Source organism: Phyllostomus discolor, chromosome 5, assembly GCF_004126475.2.
Source record: "Phyllostomus discolor isolate MPI-MPIP mPhyDis1 chromosome 5, mPhyDis1.pri.v3, whole genome shotgun sequence".
Classification (NCBI taxonomy): domain Eukaryota; kingdom Metazoa; phylum Chordata; class Mammalia; order Chiroptera; family Phyllostomidae; genus Phyllostomus; species Phyllostomus discolor.
In genome coordinates this window covers 101,273,092-101,287,241 of record NC_040907.2, presented here as the reverse complement: position 1 = coordinate 101,287,241, position 14,150 = coordinate 101,273,092, and the positions used below count along the sequence as shown (strand labels likewise).

Below are 14,150 nucleotides of genomic sequence, written 5' to 3'. Positions count from 1 at the left end.
GGCATGATTCAGTAACTCAAATCCCATTAGCCTTCAGTTCACTCCTCTATCTCCAGTACCTAGAAACTGTCCTAGCATCCATCCAATAAAAAACAGCTGAATGAATAAATTACCTATTCTATCATAAACTTTGTCCTTCCCTTATTCTCAGGTTTACCATTTCTCACTTGCTGTGTGAAATGAAACTCTGTAAACTCCCACAGCTTCAGGCCACGCTCTCTCCCGACTCATCCACATCCAGACCCACCCTTCCCTTCAGTCTCATGGATTCGGGTCTCACCAGTCAACCTTTCACCCTCATCTAGATTCTTTTCCCTGGCTCAGTGCCTTCTCGCTGGTATTTAGCTCCTCTAATAGTTTTCCTCCACCAAGTTGTCTCTCCCATTTAAAAAATCATCCTTTTTGTACTTTGTCTTCTTCTAGCTAGTACCTCCTTTTCTTGCTTTTCTTTATATATAATATTCTTTTTTCCTCTAATTTTATTTTATTGATTTTGCTATTAAAATTGTCCTGGTTTTTTCCCCTTTGCCCCCTTCCACACAGCACCCCCCACTCCCTCAGGCAATACCCCACCCTTGTTCATGTCCATGGGTCATGTGTGTAAGTTCTTTGGCTACTCCATTGCCTAGACTGTACTTTATATTCCCATGGCTATTCTGTAACTACCTATTTATACTTCTTTTTTTAAAGATTATAATTAGTCAACCCTTATTTATTTTTTTAAGATTTATTTATTTATTTTATTTTATTTTATTTATTATTTTTTTTAGAGAGAGAAGGGAGGGAGAAAGAGAGAGAGAGAGAAACATCAATATGCGGTTGCTGGGGGCCGTGGCCTGCAACCCAGGCATGTGCCCTGGCTGGGAATCGAACCTGCGATACTTTGGTTCACAGCTCGCGCTCAATCCACTGAGCTACGCCAGCCAGGGCCTATTCATACTTCTTAATCCCCTCACCTCTCACCCACCCTCCCATCTCTTTATCTTTAAACTTTGGCATTTTAATTATGATATGTCTTGGAGTAGATTTCTTTGTGTCCATCTTGTTTGGGACTCCTGTGCTTCCTAGACTTGTATATCTATTTCCTTCACCAAAAAAGTTTTCTTTCATTATTATTTCACATAGATTTCCAATTTCTTGCTCTTTCTCTTCTCCTCCTGGCACCCCTCTGAAATGAATGTTGGATTGCTTGAAGTTGACCCACAGGCTGCTCACACTATCCTCATTTTTTTGGATTATTTTTTCTTCTTGTTCTGATTGGTTGTTTTTTGCTTCCTTATGTTCCAAATCATTGATTTGATTCTTGGCTCCATCTGCTCTACTGTTGTTTCCCTGTAAGTTATTCATTATTTCAACTAGTATGTCCTTTGTTTCTGCCTGGGTCTTTTTTGTTGGGAACCACCCTGCCTAGTTTCAGGAGCTGTAACCCCCCCATGGCTAAGGCTGAGTGGGAGACCTGCAGACCAGGAGACACTAAGGAGACAAGCTTATCTCCCTGGCAGGAGCGCTACCTGCCCCTTGCCTGGCCCCCATTGCTTGGTTGGTTAGCCAAGGATGGGTAATTTTGATCAGAGGAGGATGGATCTAAGACAGGCATGATTATGTGGGAAGGCCTTCAGGGAAAGATTCAGAGGGGCTGTGGAAAAGAAGGGGTGTTCGACCCCCATCCCTCAGCTTTGTCTCTTCTGCCCGACTCAAGCCTGTGACAATAACAAGGTGTGGTGCAATTCACACTGGGGACTTTGGACTTCCTGGGGTGATCAAACTTGAAAAAGGAATATGTGAATCCCTGTGAAATCTGCTTGCTGAGGATGCTCTTAATTAGATTATGAAGGCTGAGGCAGGAATGAATTTAGCTTCTCAAGTTCTGTAGTTTTTTAGGTGATAAGACCCCAACTCAGTGGGATCCCTTTTTAGCCCTTTGAATGTTATCTATCTGTTTGATCGTAACTGTTAGACAATGGTTAATAAGCTGTATCCATGTTCCTACCCAATACTACCTAATGAAAAGCCTACTCAGTCAGTGGTTTGGGGTGCTCTCCCTCCTTTAGAGAGCGGCTGTACCATCCCTATTCCTCTACAGGACTTGGTAGTCTGTGTGTATTTCTCTCATATCTTGAACATTCACAGCAGCCGCAGATACTGCTGGCTGGTATCTGCCACACTTTGTTATGCTGTTTAGGTCCTCACTAAGTTCCTTGAGCATCCTTATAACAATTATTTTGAACTTTGCATCTGAGAGATTTCTTATCTCCATTTCATTTAGCTCTTTCTCTGGAGTTTTGATCTGTTCTTTCAGTTGAGCCATGTTTCTTTGTCTTCTCGTTTTGGCAGCCTCCCTGTTTGTTTCTGTGTATGAGATAGAGCTTCTTTGATTCTGTGTCTTGGTAGTGTGGTCTAATGTAATAGGTGTCCTGTAGGGTCCAGTGGCACAGCCTCCCCTATCACCCAAGCTGGGTATTCAAGGTATGCCCTTCATGTAGGCTGAGTATACCCTCCTCTTGCAGTTGAGCCTTGGTTGCTGTTAGTGATCAATGGGAGGGATTTACTCAGGCCAGTCAGCTGCAAGGACTGGCTGTGACCACTGACCACTAACCTCTGACATCTTTGGAGGATCAGCTGTGCAGGGGCAGGGTGGTGGTGCTCTGATGTGGTCTGTAGCACTGGGTGCACTGGCTCTGGGGTTTCCTGGGTGGTGCTGGCCAAAGTGAGCCCCCACCTGAGGCACCCTATCTGAGTTGTAAAGCAGTCTGAGATGGCTGCTACTTGTGCTGCTCCTGGGACTCACTGAAGCAAGCTGTTGCTTGTTTCAGAGGATTTAGGAAGTTGTGAAGCATGAGCCAGGACCAGCCATTAATATGGAAAAGCAGCTTTGGCGGGCTTGTAAGTTGGTTGTGGTGGAGTCTCTAGGAATCTCCAAGTTGGGTCAAACAGTGTTAGCCAGGTTGATGAAATTTCAGATACAGTACCAGTCTGCTGGCTGTGGGCTCAGAAATAGGACAATGGCCTCTGCTCACCTTGATGTCAGACACCTCAGCCTTCCCCGGCATGCCACTAGTGCCCTTCAAGCAGCCATCCTGTTGCCGGAGCCCAAAAGGAGTGAGTCTGAGTAGATGAGTCCTTGTGTGGGTTCTTTAAGAGGAACTGCTCCGGGCTCCAGAAGTTTCTTTCACAGACTCAATCCCTGTTGGTTTTTGCAGCCAGAAATTGTGGGTACTTATCTCCCTACACTGGAACCCTGGGCTGGGCGGCCTAGTGTAGGGTTAAGACTCCTTACTCCCGAGATATCTCTCCTAAATTTTTATCCCCCACATGTTGGTGTATACCAGCCTGTTCCTCATCTGCACCCCTCCTACCAGTCTGGATAGATGTGGTTTCTTTAATTCCATAGTTGTCAGACTTCCATTCAAGTAGATTTCTGTCAGTTCTACATCTTAGTTGTAATTTTGACGTGGCAAGCCATATATGCCTTTGTCACCATATTGACAGAAGTATACCTAATATTCTTGAAATAATGCCGACACTGGTCTTTCTCACTGTTCATTCATTTCTCTGTATGATTTGTTACTTGCTGTCATGGCACTTTTCATCTCTGCTCTGTGTTGTGGATAAATTCCTTTGTAGGGCTTCCCAGTGTCATTAATTTCTATCTTCAACTGAGTCCAGTCTAGAGTCAGCCCAGTTTTTGTAATTAAACAAATATATTTTCCCTTTATAAAATTTCAAGTTGGTTCTTTTTCATATCTAACAGTTTCTGATTCATAGCTATCCATCTCTTTTTTCTTTCTTCACAACATCCTGTTTTTGCTTTCTTTTTTAGAGGGTGAATGCCATTTCTTCCATTTCCTTTTAGAGGATCTTTAAAATACTGATATTAAAGACTTTCAGAGTGCTCTTATTTCCCTCTCATTTCATAGGTTTATTGGCTATCCTGTATGTATTAGTTGCCTCCAGCTTCTGAGATTTTAGTATGTAGCTCACCTTAAGTGGGAGTGTCTTAGTGCTGTGATTTCTGTGCCTGCTTACTTCTCAGGGTCTGGGTTTTTTGTTTTTTGTTTTTTTGTTTTTTTTCCTGCTTCTGCATTGTCTTCTTGGATGACCTCTTAGAACCAGGTATAATAGGATAGTCTGAGTTCTGGTCTTCCACAGGTGGTGCAGACCTAGTCCTCAGGCCACAGACAAACTCAGCTTGGTGCCCAGCTGTGACTTCCTGTTCTATCCCACACCTTAGGCAGTGAATGGCTCAGTATTGACCATGACCTGGAAGAAGCTGTGACTGCATCTGGTCCTTGATACTCACCAGGGCTCCTTGTCCATACTCTCTTGAAGGAGCTGAAAGTCAGCCAACACCACCTGCTTTTCATTCTTGAGCCCAGGATGGGGCCAGCCAGCCCTTCAACCCCACTTACTGTTCTGTGTTATATTTTGTTTAGATCCACAGAGATCAATTTTCAAAAATTGTAAAACAAATAAGCAAAACTGTTTGTGATTAAAACAGAGAAAGTAGGGGATTTTAAAGCTCACTATTTAACACTATTCAGGAGTCATTCATTTACTTCTTAGTCCACAGAAATATGGTTTCCCATATTTTCAGAAAAAGTATCCATTGATCTAATTGTTTATTTTTATAGCAATATCACACTAACTTGGTTACTATAGTTTTATAATATGTCTTGAAACCAGTGTTAGCTTTCCAAATTTGTTGTTATTTTCAAGGTTGTTTTTGGCTATTCTAGGTCCTTTGCATGCCTATATGAATTTGAAATCCAGACTATCAATTTCTATTGAAGTTAGGTGAGGTCTTGATTGATATTCCATTGAATCTATAGGTCAATTTTTGGAGAATATACACCTTAACAATACTGTCTTCTCACTCATGAATAAAACGTATCTATTTACTTAAGTATTCTTCAATTTCTCCTAGCAATATTTTGTAGTTTTTAATGTACAGGTCTTTCTCATCTTTTGCCAGATTTATCCCCCAGTAATTTATATTCTTGACGCTGTTAAAAATGGTATCATTTTTCTTTTAAATTGTTGTTCAAATACAATTGTCTCCATTTTTCCATCACCACTCCCTCACATACCAGGCATCCCCATCTCCCACCCTTGATCCTACCCTCCTTAGGCTTTGTCCTTGTGTCCTTTATACATGTTCCTTGACAATTATTCCTGCTTTCAACCCCATTATCTACTCCCACCTCCCCTCTGGTCACTGTCTCTTCTTAATTTCAATGTCTCTGGTTATATTTTGCTTGCTTATTTGTTCTGTTGATTAGTTTCTACTTATAGGTGAGATCATATGGTATTTGTCTTTCACAACCTGGATTACTTCACTTAGCATAATGCTCTCCAGAGCCACACATGTTGTCAAGAAGGGTAGGAGCTCCTTTCTTTTTGCTATGTAGTATTCCATTGTGTAAATGTATCACAGTTTTTTGATCTACTCATTTACTGATGGGTACTTAGGTAGCTTCCAGCACTTGGCCATTGTAAATTGTGCTGCTATGAACATAGGAGTGCATAAGTTCTTTTCAATTGGTTTTTCAGGTTTCTTAGGGTATAATCCAATCAGTGGAATTACTAGATCAAAAGGCAGTTTCATTTAGTTTTCTGGAGAAATTCCATACTGTTTTCCACATTGGTTGCACGTGTCTGCATTCCCACCAACAGTGTTGTAGGGTTCCCTTTTCTCCACAACCTCACCAGCATTTGTTGTTTGTTGATTTGTCTATGATGGTTATTCTGGCTGATGTGAAGTGGTATCTCATTGTGTTTTTAATTTGCAACTCTCTGACAGGTAGTGATGCTGAGAATCCTTTCCTATGTCTCTAGGCCCTTTGTATGTCATGAAATGCCATGTTCAGGTCCTTTACCCATTTCTTAATTGGGTTGCTTATCTTCCTGGAGTAGAATCATGTGAGTTCTTTATATATTTTGGAGATCAAACCAATCTCCAAGGCATCATTAGGCAAATATATTTTCTCATATTGTTGGTTCATTTTTCATTTTTCTGATGTTTTCTTTAGCTGTGCAGAAGTATTTTATTTTGATGAAGTCCCACCTGTTTATTATTTCCTTTATGTCCCTTGCTCTAGAGGACACATTGGTGAAAATATTGCTGCATGGAATATCTGAGATTTTCCTGCCTACGTTCTCCCCTAAGACTTTTATGGTGTCACAACTTATATTTAAGTCTTTTATCCTTTTTGAGTTTATTTTTGTATATGGTGTAAGTTGGTGGTTGTTTCCTTTTTTTTTTTTTTTTTTTTTTGCATGTAGCTGTTCATGTCACCCAACACCAATTGTTGAAGAGGCTATTTTTACTCCATTTTATGCCTTTCTCCCCTTTGTCAAGTATTAATTGATGATAGAGACTTGAGTTTATATCTAGGCTCCCTGTTCTGTTCCATTGGTCTATGCGTCTGTTCTTATGCCAGTACCAGACTGTTCTGATTACTGTGGCCTGGTAATATAGTTTGATATCAGGTATTGTGATCCCTCCTACTTTGCTTTTCTTTCTCAAAATTGTTGCAGCTATTCAGGGTAGTTTATAGTTCAATATACATTTTTGAAATGTTTGTTCTGTATCTGTGAAATATGTCATTGGTATTTTAACAGAGATTGCATTGAACCTATAAATTGCTTTAGATACTATGGATATTTTGATGATGTCAATTATTCCCATCCATGACCATGCTTCTATTTCTTTATGTCTTCCATAATTTCTTTCTTCAGTGTTGTGTAGTTTTCTGAGTACAGGTCTCTTACCTCCTTGGTAAAGTTTATTCCTAGGTACTTTATTTTTGTTGCTGCTACATCAAATTGGATTTTTTCCCCTGATTTCTGTTTCTAATATTTCATTGTTGTACAAAAATGCCTTCAATTTCTGAATATTGACTTTGTATCCCACTGTTTCTGCAAAATTCACTTATTTTGTCAAGTAGTTTTTTGGTGGAGTCTATAGAATTTTCTATCAGCAAAAAATGACAGTTTGCTTCCTCCTTTCCAGTTCGGATGCCTTTTATTTCTTTTGCTTGTCTGATCACTCTGGCTAGGATTTCTGTTCAACATAGTTGTGAAAGCAGACATACTTATGTTGTTCCTGATCTTAGTGCAAAATCTTTTAGTTTTTGCCTGTTGAGTATGATGTTGGCTGTAGCTTTCTCATATATGCCTTTATTATTTGAGGTATGCTTCCTCTACTCCCACTTTGCTGAATGTTTTATCATAAATGAGTGCTGTACTGTATCAAATGCTTTTTCTCCACCTATTGATATGACCATGTGATTTTTGCCTTTCCCTTTGTTTATATGACATATTACATTTAATGATTTGTTAGTATTGTACCATCCTTGCATCCCTGGGATGAGTCCCACTTGATCATGATGTATGATCTCTTTAATGTGTTGCTGCATGTGGTTTGCCAATAAAATTGGTATTGTTATTTTTAAATGTCATTTTTCAATTATTCATTAATACTATGTAAAACAATTGATTTTTTTATATTAATCTTGTGTCCTGAAACCTTGCTGAATTCATTTATTACCTCTAAACAAACCTTTTTTGTGTGTGTGTGAGTGTGGATTCTTTAGGGTTCTCTCTCTCTATAAGATCATGTACCCTGGAAATTGAGATAGAGTAGCTCCTCCCTTCCCAATCTGCATGCTTTTATTTCTTCTTCTTGACTAACCTCTCCAGTTAGAACTTACAACACAATATCAAATAGAAATGGCAAGAGTGGGCATCCTTGTCTTGATCCTTATCATGAGGGAAAGTTTTCAGTCTTTCACCAACAGTTTAGTGTTAGCTGTGGGTTTTCACAGGTGTCCTTTATGAGGTTGAAGAAGTTCACTTGTTTTTCTCATTTTCTGGGTTTTTATTAACAATAGATGATGAATTTTGTCAAGTTTTTCTCCACATCTATTCAACTGACCATGTTACTTCTATTTTTCAGTTTGTTAATATAGTGAAGTATATTGAGGTCAAACATTAATCAAATCTTGAATTCCTGGGATAAACACTACTTGGTCATGATGTACTATTCTAATGTTTATTTATTGGTATATTAGATTTGTTAAAATTCTTTTCAAAATTTTTATATTTATGTTTATGACTAATATTGGTCTAAAGTTTTCTTTTAATGTCTTTGTCTGGTTATGAAAGTAATGGTGGCCTTATAGAAAGAGTTAGAAAAGATTTTCTTCCTTTTTCCAATTTTCTGGAAGAGTTTCCAAAGAATTGTTAAAATTTCTTCCTTAGCTATTAAGTATATTTCACCAATGATGCCACTTAGGCCTGGAGTTTTCTTTGTGGAAGGTTTTTTTTTAAACTAATTCAATTTCTATAATTAATATAGGCCCCTCAGATTATCAACTACTTTTAAGTTTATTAATATACTGAGTTTACTGGCATAAAGAGTTTTTATAATCCCTTACTATCCTATAGAATCAAAAGGGATGTCACTTCAGTTATTACTGACATCAATAATTTGTGTATTCTTTCTATCCTTTATCCCTCTGGTTAGAGGTTTATCAACATTATTACTGATCTCAAGGAATTAAATTTTGGTTTCATTGATTTTCTCTACTATCATACAGCTTTCAATGTCACTGATTTATACACTGATCTTTTTCTCCTTTTTTGTGATTCCTTTGTTGTTCTTTTGATTCTAATTTCTTAAAGTGAAACTGAGGTCTCAAATCAATTGATTTGAGACTTTTTATTCCTTTTTCTAATATAGGTGTTTAGTGATATAAATTTCCAAATTTTGATATGACATGTTTTTATTTTCATTCAAATTTAAAATGTTTTCTAATACTACTTTTGATTTCTTCTTTGATCCATGGGTAATTTTGAAGTGTGGCATTTAATTTTCAAATATTTAGAGATATCTTGTGTTATTGATTTCTAATTTAACTCATCAGTGATCAGGAAATATAGTTTGAGTGACTTCAAATTTTTAAGATTTGAGATTTAACTGTTATGGCCCAGAATATGGTCTATCTTGGTAAATGTGTTCATGTGAAAAGAATGTGTATTTTTTGTAGAGTATTATATAAATGTCAATTTAGTTAAGTTGGTTATAGTGTTGTTCGAATGTCCTATATTCTTACCCATATTCTACTTGTATCAATTACTAAGAGAAGTATTGCAATCCCTGACTGCAACTGTAGAATTATCTATTTATATCTCCTTATAGCTCTAGCAGTAATGGCTTATATATGAGGCCTGTCTGAAAAGAGCCCAGCCATTGTTAATATAATGTGAATGGTTGGCACAACATCAATATAACCTGGCAGCCAAAGAGAGTAGACTCAAATGCACATATGTAAACAGTGATGACTTTACTGTACTAGTCAGTGGGGCTGACAGACACCATTAGGTGAACATATGTTCTATGTGGCAATTGCATTCAAATGACTGAGCATGTAGAGCAATGAATCTGCACCAAATTTTACATCAAGCTTGAACATTCGTCCACGGAAACTATTTGGATGATTCAGAAGGCTGCAGCTATGGGCAACTGGTGACTGTCAGTTTCATCATGACAATGTACCTGCTCGTGCATCACATCTCATGCAGAATTTTTTGGTGGAACATCAAATCACCCAGATGACCCAGTCCCCCTACAGCCCAGATTTGGTGCCCTGTGATTTTTGGCTTTTCCCAAAACTGAAATCACCTTTGAGAGGGAGATTTCAGACCATCAGTGAGATTCAGGAAACTGTGACAGGGCAGCTGATAGCATGTGGGAGAACTGTGTGAGGTTCCAAGATGCCTATTTTGAAGGGGACTGAGGTGTCACTGTCATGTATACATTTCTTGTGTTTTGTATCTTCTTCAAGAAATGTCTCTATTTTTCATAGTATATGGCTGGATACTTTCTGGGCAGACCACATATTTTGAGGTTCTGTTAGTTGAGGCATAAATATTTAGACCTCTTGATAAAGAACAAACTCTTTTACTATTGTAAAATTGGCTTTTTTTTGTTAGTAATGATATTCTTTGTTCTGAATTCTACTCTGTCTGGTATTAATATAATCAATTCAGATTTCTTCTGATTAGTATTAACATGGTAGTCAATCCTCATTATTCACAGATTCTGCATTTGCGTTTTTACCTACTAGCTAAAATTGATTTGTAACCCACAAATCAATACCTCTGGGGCTTTTGCAGCCATCATTAGACATGTGCATTTAGCAAATAATGTAAGTTACTCATGCACATATTCCCAGTGGAAGGGTGCCAACATGAAGCTCTTCTTTCCTATTTTATCTTATACAGAGATGCTCAGGGACAGAGAGACAGGAGGGAAAAAAGGGAAGTGCAGTGCAAGAAGCTCCAGCTCTGGGGCAGTTGGACAGGCTTGAATCTTGACTCTGTTACCAGTTATTAGGCTAGCCTTGGGCAAGTCACTTAACACTTCCAAACCTCATTTTCTCTTATGTAAAGTAAAGAAAATAGAATCTACCAGCATGAGTTGTTTTAGTATTAAAGATTGAAATCTATGTGAGACACACACCAAGACAAAATCCAACTGAATTGTTCAAAATAAATATTTCTGTGAGAAATAGAATCTCAAAAGCAGCCAAAGAAAAAAGGCACATTACATAAATCACACACACACAAATAAAGATGACAATAGATTTCTGATCAGGAACACTTCAGCTAAGAACACTGAAAAATAAATCTGTCAAGTTAAAATTTTATATCCAGAAAAATACCTTTAAAGATGAAAGAAAAATAAAGAGTTATTCACACCTAAAGGTAAAAGATTTCATCATTAATAGATCCACATATGAGAAATGTTGAACAACACAGTACTTGAGGAAGAATGAAATGATATCAGATGGAAATATGGATCTATACAAAGGAATGAAGAGAACTACAAATACCACAAATCATAACTACATGCCCTGGACTGGATAGCTTCACAGGCAAATTTAACCAAACATTCAAAGAAGAACTAACTCCTATCCTCAAATTGTTCCAAAAAATTCAGGAAGAGGGAAGACTCCCAAACTCTTTTTATGAAGCCAGTATTATTCTAATTCCAAAACTGGGTAAAGACACAACAAGATAGAAACTACTGGCCCATATCTGTGATGAACATAGATGCTAGAATCCTTAACATAATATTGGCAATCCAGATCCAGCAATATGTTAGAAAGATCATACACCATGATCAAGTAGATTCACCCCAGGAATGCAAAGATGGTACAATTTTTGCAAATCAATAAACATAATATACCACATAAACAAAATAAAGGACAACAATCACATGATCATAACAATAGATGCAGAAAAAGCATTTGATAAAAGTTCTCCCTCCCTGTACTGCAGTTTGGAAATTCTCTCTAGAGAGTGTGCTGGGGCCTACCTGTTTGTTTATCATCTCATCTGAATCATGACCTTGATTTTCTAATATCTAGTGCCCTCACAAACTGTTGTTTCATAAATTTTCTTTATTTTTTGTTATTTTCATTGGGAGGATAATTCTTGTCCTCATTTATTTTGGCTGTACCCAGAAGTCTAGCATTCATATGATCCAGCCATTCCACTTCTGGGTATTTATCCAAGGAAAATGAAAACATTAATTTGAAAGATATGTGCACCTTTGTGTTCATTATAGCATAATATTTACAATAGCCAAGATGAAAGTAACCTAGGTGTCTATTGTAGAGGAATGGATAAAGAAGATGTGGTATATATACAATATATACAACTATTGTATATACTAGGACTATTACTCAGCCATAAGAAAGAATGAAATATTGCCATCAGGCAATATGGTTAGAGAAGAGGGTATTACGCCAAGTGAAGTAAGTCAGACAGAGAAAAAAAATACCATATTATTTTACTTATATGTGGAATCTAAAAACAATAAATAAATAAATAAATAAACTGACAAAACAGAAACAGACTCATAGATATAGGAAATATGCTGATAGTTGCCAAATGGGAGGCAGGTAGGGGATGGGTGAATAACATGAAGAGGAATAAGAGTTACAAACTTCCAGTTATAAGAAAATGTGTAAGTCATAGGGATGCAACATATAGCATAGGAAAAGAGTGAATCCTATCATAACTGTATGACATGTATGACAGAAAGTTACTAGTCTTAGTGTGGTGATCAAATGCAAAACATATAAATGTTGAATCACTATGTTGTACACCTGAAACAAATATATATGTCAACTATACTTAAATAAAAAACAAAATAGAAAAACATGTGGCTTTATCTTTTAGCTATGAAAATATGATTATACCTAGTATTTAAAACCTTCTAGCAATAATATGCTCCTTTGCCCTTAGGACAAAAACTGAAATTCCTTGACATAGCTAAAAGAACCTTCATGATCATTTCTGAACACTTTTCAGCTTTATCACAAGGCACCTACCCTTCTGCTTTCTTTGTTCTTCCCCACTGACCCAATTTTAGTTCTTAAAAGCATGAGTCCTGTGTTAGCTTCAATCTGACCTCACTCCACCATTGCATGCTATATTCTACTCATCTTTGAGATCTAAAAGTAAATTTTGCCTCAGCAGAGAAATTGTCCTAGACATATTATTGTTCTCCTACCATACTTTTTGTCAGTCCCATCAAACTTAATGGGGTTACACATAGTAGAAACTTAGGTCATTCTCATTACCATGCCTGTGCCCTTGTTAGTCTCTCTGCCAGAATTCTTTCAAGATGCTGAAAAAGCAATTGATAAAGTCCAGTACTCATTTGTGACAAAACACTCCACAAAGTGGAAACAGAGGGAGCATACCTCAACATAATAAAGGCCACATACAAGAAACCTACAACCAACATCATATTCAATGGGCAAGAACCAAAAGCTTTCCCTTTAAAATCAAGAACAAGACAAGGGTGCCTGCTTTTACCACTTTTACCCAACATAGTATTGGAAGTTTTAGCCACAGCAATCAGACAAGCAAAAGAAATAAAAGACATCTAAATTGGAAAGGAGGAAGCAAAACTGTCACTGTTTCCAGATGACATGATAGTGTACACAGAAAACCCTACAGTCTCCACCAAAACACTATTTGACCTAGTAAGTGAATTTGGCAAAATAGTGGGATACAACATCAATATTCAAAAGTCAAGGGAATTTTTGTACACTAACAATGAATTATCAGAAAGAGAAACTATTGAAAAAAATCCCATTTACTATAGCAACAAGAAAAAATAAAGTACCTTGGAATAAATCTAATTATAGAGATAAAAGACTTGTACTCAGAAAACTACCAACACTGAAGAAAGTAATTGAGGAAGACACAAACAAATGGAAGCATATACCATGTTCATGGATTGGAGGAATTAACATCATTTAAATGACCATAATACTCACAGCAATGTATACATTCAACACAATTTCTATTAAAATACCAATGGCATATTTCACAGATCTAGAACAAACATTTCAAAAATGTAAATGGAACCATAAACAACTCCAAACAGCCTCAGCAATCTTGAGAAAGAAGAATGAAGTAGGAGGGATCACAATATCTGGTATCAAACTATACTACAAGGCCATGGTAATCAAAACCGTTTCATCCTGCCATAAGAACAGACACACAGATCAGTGGAACAGAATACAGAGCCCTGACTTAAACCCATATCTTTATGGCAATATTTTTTTATGTTTTTTTTTTTTACTTTTATAATTGAGGTTCAAATACAGTTGTCTCCATTTAACCACCACCACTTTGCCCCACCCAACTCACAAAACCCTCCGACTCTCAATGCACCCCACCTTGGCTCCATACACGGGTCCCTCATACATGTTCATTTATGTCCCTTCCCCTTCTTTCCCATGTCATTTCTCTCTCCTTTCCCCTCTGGTTACTATTAGTTTGTTGGCGATTTCAATGTCTCTGGCTATATTTTGCTTGCCAGTATGTTTGGTTAATTAGGTTCCACTTATAGGTGAGAACATATGGTATTTGTCTTTACTGCCTGTCTTACTTCTCTTAGCATAATACTTTCCAGTTCCACCCATATTGTCATGAAGGGTAGGAGCTTCTTCTTTCTTTCTTGCTGTGTGCAATTCCATTGTGTACATCTACTATAGTTTTTTGATCCACTCATTTAATGATGGGTACTTAGGTTGCTTCCAGCACTTGCTATTGTAAATTGT

The 14,150-nt window shown here is 37.3% G+C and overlaps 1 protein-coding gene and 1 long non-coding RNA gene across 4 annotated transcripts in view; one reads left to right on the top strand and one right to left on the bottom strand.

The window, feature by feature from the left end:
• Positions 1 to 14,150, bottom strand: part of SH3RF3 (SH3 domain containing ring finger 3) — a 410,835-nt gene that overhangs the window by 57,364 nt on the left and 339,321 nt on the right. The gene's annotated exons all lie outside the window — the stretch shown is intronic.
• On the top strand, positions 11,257 to 12,836 carry LOC118500766. The gene is made up of 2 exons (XR_004903348.1): positions 11,257 to 11,324; positions 12,725 to 12,836. It is a non-coding gene; the product is annotated as an uncharacterized LOC118500766 (long non-coding RNA).